This window comes from Chrysochloris asiatica, unplaced genomic scaffold, assembly GCF_000296735.1.
Source record: "Chrysochloris asiatica unplaced genomic scaffold, ChrAsi1.0 scaffold00099, whole genome shotgun sequence".
NCBI classification, from domain to species: Eukaryota; Metazoa; Chordata; class Mammalia; order Afrosoricida; family Chrysochloridae; genus Chrysochloris; species Chrysochloris asiatica.
The window spans coordinates 5,488,318-5,501,429 of NW_006408617.1; the positions used below are offsets into that span (position 1 = coordinate 5,488,318).

The following is a 13,112-nucleotide window of genomic DNA, read 5'->3' on the forward strand; positions in this document are numbered from 1 at the left end:
GTTGCGGGCCCACCACCTGCTCTAAGGTGACCAAGCAGGATCACTATGCTGAGGTTCAATCCAGTTCCTCGGGGATCTTATTCTCCCATGTCCTCTTTTGAATTCAGCTTGAATATCTGACAGTTCTTTGTTGGTTGTTGTTGCAACTGTTTCTGAATTATCTTTAGCAGAATGTTATTAGTGTGTGATTATTAATGATATTTTAAATAATTCCTATATTCTGTTGAAAGCTGATAGATCACTTTTCTTTGGAATGGGCACAAATATATATCTCTTCCACTCAGTCAGTCAGGTCATCCAAATTTCTTTACATAGACAAGTGAACAGTTCTAGTATTGCATCCTGTGTTTCATCAACTCGGATTCCATCAAGTCCTGGAACTCTGACTTTTTGCCAACCCCTTCAGTGCATCTTGGACTTCTTCCTTCTGTACTATCCATTATTTATCCAGAACCTAAAATGGCTGAACATTGACCAGTTATTTTTGGTACAGAGACTCTTTGTATCTGTTTTTCTACTTTTACGGTTTCATGTTTCAAAATGTTCATATTCAACATTTTGCCTACAGATCCTTCAATGCTTCAACCCAAGGCTTGAATTTTTCTTCAGTTCTTTAAGCTTGAAAAATGCCAATCATGTTCTTCCCATTTGGTTTTATAATTCCAGATCTTTGCACATTTTATTGTAATACTTTACTTTGTCTCCCCAAGCTGTCCTTTGAAATCTTCTGCTTAGTTCTTTTGCATCACCATTTCTTCCTTTAGCCTTTGTTCTTGTTTAGTTGGTTCCAACTCAGCGACCCTGTATAGGGTTTCCAAGGAACGGCTGGTGGATTAGAACTGCCAACCATTGCAGTTCAATCTGGCCTTGTGGTCCAGTGCTTATCCTACAGCACCACACCAGGTCAGCTGCTCTATATTCAAAAGCAAGTTTCAGAGTCTCTCTGGACATCCATTTTGATCCTTTCTTTCTGTCCTATCTTTTAAATGACCTTTTGATTTCTTCAATGTCCTTTATGCCATTCTCCAACTTGTGTGGTCTTTGGCTTTTAGTATTCAATGCATCAAAATTTTCCTTGATATTGCCTCTAAACTTAGGTGGGATATACTCAAGGTCATACTTTGGCTCTTATGGACATGTTTTAATTCTCTTCAGCTTCAACTTGAACTTGTATATGAGTAATTTATGGTTCGTCCCAAAGTCAGCCCTGGACCTTCTTCTGGCTGATAATATTGAGCTTTTTCATGGTATCATTCTACATGTGTAGTCCATTTGATTCCTGTGTATTGCAGCTAGTTAGATCCACCTGTATAGTCACCATTTATGTTGTTGAAAAAAAATATATTATTGGTCTTGCAAAATTGTATCATATGATCTTCTGTGCCATTTCTATCACCAAGGCCATATTTTCCAACTAGAGATCTTTCTTCTTTGTTTTCAATTACCAGTAATTATCAATGTGTCTTGAGAGCAAGCTTGATCAAATTTAGACTGTGGCTGCTTGTAAAAATCTCAATTTATATGTCTTTTACACTAGTGGTTGGTGTGTATAAATTTGAATACTCATATTAACTACTCCTCCATTGGTGTTGTTGTTATGAAGTGCTGTCGAGTCAGTTCCGACCCATAGCGACCCTGTATAGGGTTTCCTAGGAGCAGCTGGTGAGCTTGAACTGCCAACCTTGCAGTTCAAATGGCTTTTCATTCTGGCACATTAACCCACAGCGCCACATCAGGACTCCACCATAGGTGTATGGATATTATACTATGACTGACAGCATTGAACTTCAGGATAGATCTTGAAATGTTCTTTTTGACAATAAATGCCACATTATTCCTCTTCAAGTTTTCATTCCCAGTAGATCATATGATTGTTTGATTCAAATGGGCAATATCAGTTCATTTCAACCCACATATGTCTAGAATATCTATCTTCAAGCATTCCATTAAATCTGTGATAGATTGGAATTTTTTTAAGTTCAGACTTTGTATGTTACACATTCTGATTATTAATGTAGGCTTGCAGCTATTTCTTTTTATTTTAAATTATGCCACATCAGTAAATGAAGGTCTTGAAAGCTTCACTCTATTCATGCCATTAAGGTCAATTTTGCTTTAAGGAGACTGGTCTGCCCTAGTTGCATTTTGAGTGCCTTCCAACCCAAGGGGCTCAATTTACAACATTATATCAGACTATGGTTTGCTGCTATTTATATGAACTTTGCCAGCCAATTAATTTTTTATAACTAGATTTCCAGGTCTTTCTTCTAAGTCATTAAGTTCCACTGAAATCTGTCCACCATAAATGACCCTACTATTATATGAAATACTAGTGACAAAACTTCCAGGAACACAGCAATATGCAAACCAGCACAGACAAGTTGTGACAATGTAAATGAAGTTGTTATTAGTTGCCATTGAGTTGATTCCAGCTCATGGGCATCCCAAATGTAGTATTTAAAAAAAAAATTTTAATGCATCCTACTATATTTCTTAGGAGTCCTGATGTGGCGCTGTAGGTTAATGTGCCAGGCTGCAAAGCCGTTTGAACTGCAAGGTCAGCGGTTCAAGCTCACCAGCTACTCCTCGGAAACCCTATGCAGGGTCGCTATGAGTTGGACTCAACTCAACTGCACTTAACAACAACAACAAACACTTCTTAAGGAGCTCTGGTAGCGTGGTGGTTATGAATTGGACTGCTAACCTCAAGGTGAGCAGCTCGAAAGTACCAGCTGTTCGTCAGGAAAAAGATGAGGCTTTCTGCTCCCGTAAAGATTTACAGCCTCGAAAACCCTGTACAGGGTCACTGTGAGTCGGAACCAAATTCATGGAACACCACCACCACCACTATGCTTCTTAAATGTTTTATTTGCAACTAATCAAGGTAGTTGATTTCAAATGCAGTGCGATTGTGAGCTATCATTGTATCCCGTTTACTAAATGCTGCATTGCCTAAAGAACTTGAATTAAAATGGTTCCACTTTTGGCCAGGAGATGGAGCTGTCATGTAAGAGGATGCCTTACATTTATTTATTTATTTTAATGTAGCACGCTGTTTTCTAACAGATAGTGGGTACCATCAGTGAGTGTCAGAATCGAAAGCTAAGGCAGAAGCAGAGAGGATGCTGCAGTCGTCATTTCTTGTTTTTCCTTATTCAGCGAGGAGAAAGCACATGTGAGATTTTACTTTCTGCTCTAGTCAAAAACCTGAAGAACTGCATTGGAGGCAATCAACACATATATGGATTCTGTGCTATGATTTGCAATTTCCTTGATTTCAGGTAAGCGATCTGATTCTACCTTTGACCTGCCAATACATTTTTATCTATGTTAATAATGACGTTAACAATAAGACACATGCTTTGTAAACGTGGATTCAGATCTAAAAAAAAGCCCTAATCCTATCTGTTCTGCATTTCTGAATCGTCCAAGGCTGAAATGAGATCTGACGGACATGTGGCATTTCAATATTTCAGTAGCTTTCCAGCTTTTAGCATCCATCTGTGGCTATATTTATTTACCTTTTAAAGTAAAACTTACCATTTGAAAGATAGTCTTATTCTCACAGGAGAATACTGTTCCTTAATGAACGGAACAAATTATAGAGATGTAATGAGGCAGATTAACATGGCAGTAGCTCGGCCAAAGCCTAAGGCTAAGCTTTCTGATAGCAGCCTCCTAGGCACACCAACATCCTGAGCCCTTTTGAATAATTCCTACCAACGCTAGTGGTATTGGTTTGCTTTTCTTTTTTAGAAAAAAATAAGTAATTTCTCCCATATGAATAGAAGTCTTTTGTGATATGTTTAATAGACTTGAAACGATAGTGCATAGAGCAGACCCTATTCACCACAGCCACCACCACCACCATCCCCCCCACTTAGTATGAATGTGAGGAGTAAGCTACAAAACAAAATAATTGCTGTTAAGATGGATTTTTCTTGGGTTTTAGTGGCTTTGTGATGATAGGCCAGTGGCAATTTAAAATAGTTATTATTGTATAAGGTATTCACATTTTACATATTTTTGGTCATGTGACATTAGCTGTGCTAATGGAGTGGAATGACTCAGGAGGTGGAAATTATATGTAGCAGCCTCGCGTCTCTCGTCTCTCTGTGCTTCTCATGATAACCCTGAAATTCCCCCTCTCTCACACACACATTCTCTGTCTCTTTTTGCTGTAAAATGAGAAGAAAGTAAATTGAAATTTCCTGCCATTTAAATCAATTTAAAATGAATTTTTAAAAATATTTAAATGATTTGTCATGAGATTGTTTTTCAGTGCCTCACTGCCTCCTTTCATGGAAAGAGCTGTGTGTGTGCACATGATGGTGGTGATGAAGGTGGCAGGCAGGGAGGTGCACCCCGATGCTTTTTTCTCAATTCTTATTTTGCTATAAAGAGGTAGTCGTGCTGTATCAGAGACTGTGAAAGCCTTGGGGAAATTACTTTTATTGAATGGATCTGTTCACTGAGAGAAAACATCTTTCTTTTTAACATGTGGGAACCAAAAAGAGATTTCAGTTCCACATGGCTCTATATACTTGAGAATTCTTAGAATCACAGATTTTCTGCATGTATCTTTTTCATCATTCAAAGAAGACCAAATGTAGCTCAGAAAGATTAGGTGGTTTTCAAAGAGACATGTACTAAAATAGGATGAAAGGTAAATCTAAAACACAGAGATAGACAGGTTTCAACGCCATTTACCTCTAGTGCGAATTATCCAGATGGCACATACCAGGTTTGCTGATATTGTGTGTGTATGTGTGTGCACATGTGTGTGTGTGTGTGAGAGAGAGAGAGAGAGAGAATACGGGGGGTAGGGTGGGGCAGGATTGAAAAGAGAAAAGATTTCTACGTAAATTCTATAAAATAAATTTTTTTTTCGGTGGTGTTGTAAAGTGCTGTCAAGTCTGTTCTGACTCATAGTGAACTCTTTAGAGGGTTTCTAAGGAGTGGTTGGTGGGTTTGAATTGCTGACCTTGTGATTAGCAGTCCAGTGCCTATCCTATAATGCCACACCAGGACTTGTTAATTGCCATTGAGTTGGCTCAAACTCATACAGACCCTGACTAGAGTTTCTGAAGCTGTAAAGCTTTGTGGGAGCAGAAAGCCTCTTCTTTCTCCTGCAGAGCAGATGGTAGACTCGAACCACAGAATTTGTAGTTTGTAATCCAGTGTTTATGGTATGTAGCCACCATGCTCTTACTAGGACTACAAGTACTTAATGTTGTTGTTGTTATTAAGTGCTGTTGAGTGGGTTTGGACCCATAGTGACCCTGTATTGTGTTTCTGAGGAGCAGCTGCTAAGATTGAACCACTGACCTAGAATTCAAACAGAGCTATCTTGTCAAATGCTTATCCAACAGAACCACGAGTGGGCTATACCTATATATTGGAATCCTGATGTAGCACTGTGAGATAAGCACTGCTTGCTAGCCAGTGGCTCAAAAAGGCCAAAGGTCAGCTGTTCAAAGGTCAGCGGTTCAAAACCACCAGCCACTCCTAAGAAATCTGATATAAGGTCGCTATGAGTCAGAACCTACTCAATAGTATAACAACAACAATATTTTTATATTAAGGAACGCTGGTAGCGTAGTGATTTATGTACTAGGCTGTTAACCACAAAGTCCGCTGTTCAAATACACCAGGCGCTTCTTGAGAGAAAGATGAGGCTTACTGCTCCCATAATGATTTGCAGCCTCGGAAATGTTGTTGTTGATAAGTGCCATTGAGTTGGTTCCAACCCATAGTGACCCTGAACAGGATTTCCAAGGCTGTAAATCTTTACGGGAGCAGAAAGCCTATAGAGGGTCGCTGTGAGTCAGAGCCAACACAAGGGCAGACAGCAGATTCGGCAGCATACCTGTACATTATATACAGAGCTCATGTTCTCAGGGTTTCTAAGAAAATAAAAATAGCAACCTTGGAGAGCTTCAGTTTCTGAGTTTTCCTTTTTAACTAATAGATAATGGTCCATTGGGGGAAGGCAAATGAAGAGGATGCATTTTGAGCATTTTAGATCAGTAGTTTGAGCAATTCCATTTGGGGTCCAATCTTTTTGGGTTGGATTCTGTATCATCTTTTGATGTGACTTCTCACTAGTTAAAATAATAGTAATAACTGTTGAAGTCACCAAATGCTTCAGAAAGCAAGCCACAGTAGTTCGGTGACTTCATTAGTAATTTATCTTTCTTAATCTTTGTTTTGGAAACTATAACTATGCAGATGGTATTCTCTAGCAAAAACAAAAAAACAAAAAACAAAAAACCAACAACCAAAAAACAAATTTAAGGATGGGAATACTTGATCTGAAAGATAGAAAATTACGTGTTTCAATTTGTGACTGGCTTATGTCACAGTGAACTAGGGTTGATAGTCCTTATTTATTCATTTTGAATATATCTTTTTTTTCCTTATTGCATTCTGTAATACAGGATCATCTGAAAGTGAGACATGGTAGAATATTGCTGTCATTTGTAGTCTTTGTGTACTCTGGACTAATGGAATGGGTCTGCGGACATGGGGTTCATTTTACTTTGGAGTGCATTTTGTATTTTCATTTGAAAATGTCTAACTAATGTATTCATTGTTTCAGCCCTTCATTAATGAAAAGTAATTCTCTCTAGACAGTTCACCTTTGCTCTATATTTACATGAAAACAATCCTTACCCCACCCTCCAAATAATGTATCTGAATGCACATTCCTTGAGGACACAGGGAGCAGTTTAAATCAGTGGTTCTCAAAGATGATTTAAGTAGAAATCAATGGACTTATCTCAGAGCTTAGCTCTTGGATGGTGGGCTTGCAAGCTAACATTTTAAAAAAGATGATTGTGATCATCGATCAGGTTTAGAAATTACTAAAATTTGTATTTTAAAATAGAGAATCTAAGAAGGAAGTTGTTGTGAAGTGCTAGCAAGTAGCTTCTGATTCATAGCGATACTGTATAGAGTTTCTCAGGAATGGCTGATGCGTTTGAACGGACTACCTTGCAGTTCACGGAGTTCTGCTAGCGTAGTGGTTACGAATAGGGCTGCTGATCTCACAGTCAGCAGTTCGAAATTACCAGCTGTTCCACAGGAGAAAGATGAGGCTTTCTGCTCCTGTAAAGATTTACAGCCTCAAAAACCCTGTAAAAGGTCACTATGAGTAGGAACTGACTCCATGGCACATTAACAACAACAACCTTGCAGTTCAAACCAACTGTATGGTTTAGTGTTTATCATACAGCGCTATACCAGGCAGTACATCTGATGAATAATTATGAATAACCATAAATAATTAATAGTTGTTGTTGTTAGGTGTCATTGAGTTAGTTCCAAACCATAGCAACCCTATGTACAACAGAATGAAACATTGCCCGGTCCTATACCATCCTCACAACTGCTGCTATGGTTGAGCCATTGCTACTGCCATTGTTTCAACCCATCTCGTTTGGGAGTCTCCCTCTTTTTCACTGACCCTCAACTTTACCAAGTATGATAACCTTCACTGGTCCCTCCTGATAATATTTCCAAAATATGAGAGAAGAAGTCTGGCCATCTTGGTTTCCAAGGCGCTTTCTGGTTGTACATCCTCCAAGACAGATTTGTTTGTTCTTCAGGCAGAAAGAACTATGGAATGCGAATTAGACGGGTAATTTAAAGTCAGGCTTTCTGTTCTTGTTGTTAAGTGCCGTTGAGTAGGTTCCAACCCATAGTGACCCTGCATAGGAGCAGTTGGTGAGTTTGAACTGCTGGTTCCAACCCATAGTGACCAAGGAGCAGCTGGTGTGTTTGAACTGCTGACCTTGCTGCTCAAACCAAGTTTGCAATCCAGTGCATTAAACCACAGTTCCACACCAGGACTCCCTACTTCTGTAGATAGTGAGGAGGAATAGATGCTTTTTGAGTGGGAGAGACAAGTTCAAATCTGTAATTTCTAAATGATATAGTACAAATATGGAATTATGGATAGGAGTAAACCAGAAACTAGAAGCAGAAAAATATATACAGATGTAAAACAAGATGCAATGAAAATATGAATTTAGACGATAGAAATAGAGAAGGTTGAAAAGAGGAACAAGTTAAAGGTCATTCTAAAATTTTCATTTGGAATGTCTAATGAATGTCTTTAACATATAGAATAAACAATTGAACAGTTTTTTGTGTGGCCCTGTAGGATAAACACTGAGCTGCTATCTGCAAAATTGGTGTTTCAAACTATCAGTCACTCTCAGAAAGGCACACAACAACAATAATAACAGGACAAGAAAGATAAGGATAATTAATTTATCTTTGTTTTTATGCATTTAAGGAGTTCTGGTAGCATTGTAGGTTATGAGTTAGACTACTAACCACAGGGTCAGTAGTTCAGCTCTACCAGTTGCTCTTTGTAAAGGTTTATAGCCTCAGTAGGCTTGTTTAAGGTCACTGTGAGTCAGAACTGACTCCACAGCTCATCATCACCACCACCATTATGCATTTGGCATACTGACATAATCCCACACAGAAACCTTCTGTAAAAAAGTTTTGAAATTATGTTGGGATCTCCGAATTTAAGGCTGAATGTATGGATCTGCAGAAAACTGTGGGCAAGAATGTGTTGTTATTGTTGCTGTTAACTGCCATTGAGTGTGTTCTGCCTAATAGCAACCTAGTATAAGATTTTCCAAGGAATGGCTGATGAGTTTGAACCACCTATCTTGTAGTTCAAACTGACTTTGCAGTCTTGTGTTTACCTGCAGAGCCACACCAAGACAAGAATTGTTGTAATTTGTTGTTGTGTGCCGTCGAGTCTGTTGTGACTCAACCCTGTATAGGGCTTCCAAGGAAGCGGTGAGTTTGAGCCACGACCTTGCAGTTCAAACCAACCTTGAGGTGGAGTGCTGATCCTACGGAGCCACACCAGGACACCAGGGCAAGAATTAGGTCACACATAAGTGAGCATAGATGGGGAAGAGAAGAAGAGTAAAGATGACTGGGGCAGAACATTAAAATTAAGTGGACTAAAAAGAGTATAAAAAGGTTGTAAATGAATGGGGGGAAGTGATAAGTGAAGTTAGAGGATTAGCAATGTTCTGGGAAACAAGGAAGGTAAATTGACTACCAAAAGATGGATAAGCAATGATGGCAAACCCATAAAGTGGGTGATTAATAAGAGAAAACTATATGAGTGGATGGATTTTCTATAATTATTTAGTGATGTGTGGATTCTAAGAAAATAAATTGAGTTGAGTGTCATAGGTAGGGTCTAAGGACTTCTGTGAAATGAGGAAATTGAAGAGTAAATTGAAATTTGCTAGTGAAAGGTTGGGATGAGAATATTTTATAGCTTAATGGAGAAAGTACTATTGAGGGAAATTTTAGTTTTGTTACAATTAAAGAGACTAAGCCCTTTTGTATAACAAGAATGCATAATGAGTAGAAAGAAGGAAAGAAGAAACAAAAAAGGAATCAAAGTGGGAATTGAAGTGGGAACTTCAAAGGTGCTTTTTCTTTGTAAACAGAAGAATGGGGTCCATGACAAAATAAAGGAATGCTGATAAAACTACCCTTAAGTGGGCTGTTCTTGGAATTAAATCCTTAAAATAAAATATTTCTTCTATTTAAATTGGTTGGTTCCTCAGAAAATGTTATTATATGGACTTTCTGGAAGAAATCATTAATCCGCACTAGCAAACAAACTACTTTCCAGCAGAGCACAGTTTAACTACATTAATCCTTGAATTGGAAGCTAATACAACTGTTTTGTATTAGGTTTATTGTGCAAATCTCAGTTATCTTTTGTTTATCAAGAATGACCTGTTTAAAGCAGGTTCGATTTGAAACCTGCATTGGACTAAACTGACTTGTATCTATTATACATACCTAGTCTGGCGCTATAGGATAAACCCGGACTGCTGACTTGCAAAGTCAGCGGCTCAAATCCACCAGCCACTCCTCGGAAACCCTATACAGGATCGCTATGCGACAAAACTGACTCACAATGCATAACAACAACTGTTAAGTGCTGTGGAGTGGATTCTGACGCATAGCGACCCTGCATAGGGTTTCCAAGCTGGGTAGTTAGAACCGCCAACCCTGTGGTTCAAACCGATGTTGCAGTCAAGCACATTAACCTACAACGCCACACCACAACTACACTTGTTGTTAGGTGCCATGGAGTCGGTTCCGACTCACAGCGACCCTGTACAGGGTTTCCGAGACTGTAAATCTTTATGGGAGCAGAAAGCCTCATCTTTCTCCCTCGGAACAGCTGGTAGTTTCGGACTGCTGATTGTGAGGTTCGCAGCCCGATTCGTAACCACTACGCTACCAGAGCTCCTTAGGACTACACTACAGTTTGACAAGAGCTCCTTTGCTAATGTCTGAATTAAGTAGCCAAGCTCAGGCTTTCTATTTATTCCTTAGTTGCTTTAGGAATTACCTTGCACTTATAACGTCAGTTTGTTGTTGCTGTTGTTGTCAGGTGCCATCGAGTCGGAACCGACTCATAGCGACCCCATGCACAGCAGAACGAAACAATGTCCGATCCTGGGCCAACCTCACTACCGCTGCCACACCCGAGTCCATCAATGATGCCACCTGGCTGATCCATCTCATTGGGGGTCTTCCTCTTTTTCTCTGACCCTCCACCCTACCCAGCATGACATCCCTCTCCAGCGATTGTTTCCTCCGGACAATATGTCCAAAGTAGGACATCAGTTTAGGGAAGATGAATGTAAAGTCTTTAAGAATGCACTGGCAACGGTGAAGAATTCCATATTTCATACTGCAACATTTTGAAATAGCTATTTTCTCAATTCAGATCAACTCAATTCAGTTCAGAAATGATTAGTTAGAAATACCACATGCTTGATTGTAAACCTGACTTGACTCCATGGTAGGATTGCCAGGCCAAAGGCAAGTTTGTAGCTGGCAGTGTAGATACACATGCCTGTCCATTTCCATTCCTTAAACTGACCTCGGGCAACACTGTAAACTGTTACCCCACCTCTTCAGTGTCCGGTTCTTTCCTTTTGTCTTCCCCTGGGGATCACTTCTGAAGTAGACTAACAACTACACCACTCAGCATTTAAGCTGTCACTAAGAATATCTTTATCTAGCTTCAATTCCCAGTTATTGGAGTGATGAGATTAAATTTGTGATTTATTTCTGTTTATTTTATTCTGTTGTTACTAAGACATCCAGGTTATAAATATCACCTCTAGAATGCTTCATCTTAGACCCTTAATATATATAATTCTTTGCCTCTTCTTGAGCAACATTGTGGGCAATTTTACTGGTATGGATGGGATAGCTGATGATTTGAAATAGAAATGCTATATCAAATTTGATTGCTTTAACATATGAATACCTATAGACAATGTTTGGTATTACAGGATCTGAAGTAAAGTAAACTTAGATCATCAATTCTCAGGTTGGAGAATTTTCAAAGGAATTAAATTCTATATACTTATTTTATAAATGTTGCAATTTCACAGTAGGTCATAGAAACTCAAATGGCCTTAGACAAAACATTTTTCACTTTTCTGGTCTAAGCAAACATGCTGAAAGGTATACATACAAATCTTCTAAAATAATTTCTATTGAAAAACTTTTGTGACGAAGATCAACCATACTTTTAATATCAACTGCAAACCACTTCCAAATACTGCATATAGAAATCAACAAAACAGAAAACAACTTTCACTGATCTGATTTTTATCACAGTAATTAAAATTCTCTTTTGTTTTATGTTGTTAAGTACCATCAATTGATTCCAACCCATACAGACACTGTATAGGATTTCCAAGGAGCGGCTGGTGAACTTGAACCATGGACTTTGCAGTTAAAACAGCTTTGCATTCGGACGCATTAACCCACATCGTCACACCAAGACTCCTTTTTGTCTTATAGATTATTAATATATTTTATTCAGTGTGTTTTAAATATAGATGATAGTTACAGCCAAGTTTATTTCAAGATAAAACAATTTGGAAAAAAAAGTCAAGATTTGAATATAGACTTTCCATTTTAAAATATGGTAGATTTGGATTTTGGCTTCAAATACTTCACAAGTCTATTATCTCTAGAATACAAATTTAATGTGATCCTCTTTCATTTCTGTTTGTTTTCATATAATATAAGTAAAGTTTACAAAAACATGATTTGCTAATGTTGGTGCAAGATTAATATTTTAGTGTTCAAAAAAAGAACAGTGAAGGTAAATAAATGATATCAGTGTATAGGTGAAGGCAAATCAGATCTTTTGTCATTAAAATGTGACTTTATGTTATATTGCTCTTTAAAGGGCATTAGAATCTTATGTACATTTTGATGATAATAATAATGCCATTGGCAATAGAGTAATGATGGTGGTGGTGGTGGTGTGCTGTGGAATCAATTCCAACTCATAGTGACCCTGCATAGGGTTTCCGAGTCTGTAAATTTTTATGGGAGCAGAAAGTCTCATCTTTCTCCCACAGAACAGCTGGTAGTTTTGAAGTGTTGATCTTGAGATTAGCAGCCCAACTTGTAACCACTACCCTACCAGAGCTCTTTGTCTACTGATATATCATTTTAATATGAAAAATGATGCTCTGTATCCAGAAGATGAGATAAAATCCTTTCAAAACTCAATAGTAGGAGAACTTCCGGTTTGGTAGTGGCAGAGCAGCATCAGGTAGGACAGACTTCAAGGAGGAGGGACTGATAACCCAGAGAAGCTACTCTCATGGAATAGCACAAGAACTCTAGATCTAGCATAAGGTTCAGGGCATCAGCTTCCCGCAACTGCCAGTGGAAAAATCACGTATAAAGAAAAATATTACAATTTAGGAATTGATCAAAACACGGGACTACTTCTGCAACCATTCTGCCCAGGTGGAGACCAGAGGGTGGGGCTACAGCAGACCTACACAGTGACCTGGCACTAAAAGCGGCACAGTGACATTTGCAAAAGGAGGTATCGGGGGATTCTACACATTTTTTCCTCCTCTTCTCTGACGTGCCTTCTTTGCCCAGCCTGGACACCTTCAGGAGGGTGGGTGTACACCCCCCAAAACATTCAGTGTTGAGACCACAGCTTTCCCGTGGCACAGAGTGAAAGAGGCCATTGGGCAAATTCTTTGGCTGCTGCTTTT

General features: G+C 38.8%; 1 protein-coding gene across 1 annotated transcript in view; it reads left to right on the forward strand.

Moving 5' to 3' along the window:
- The first annotated feature begins 3,051 nt into the window (after window positions 1–3,051).
- SCN2A (sodium channel, voltage-gated, type II, alpha subunit) overlaps window positions 3,052–13,112 on the forward strand; it is a 213,296-nt gene continuing 203,235 nt past the window's right edge. Inside the window, exon 1 of the mRNA XM_006867032.1 lies at window positions 3,052–3,281. The gene's annotated coding sequence lies outside the window, so the exon portion shown is untranslated. The remainder of the gene's footprint in view (window positions 3,282–13,112) is intronic.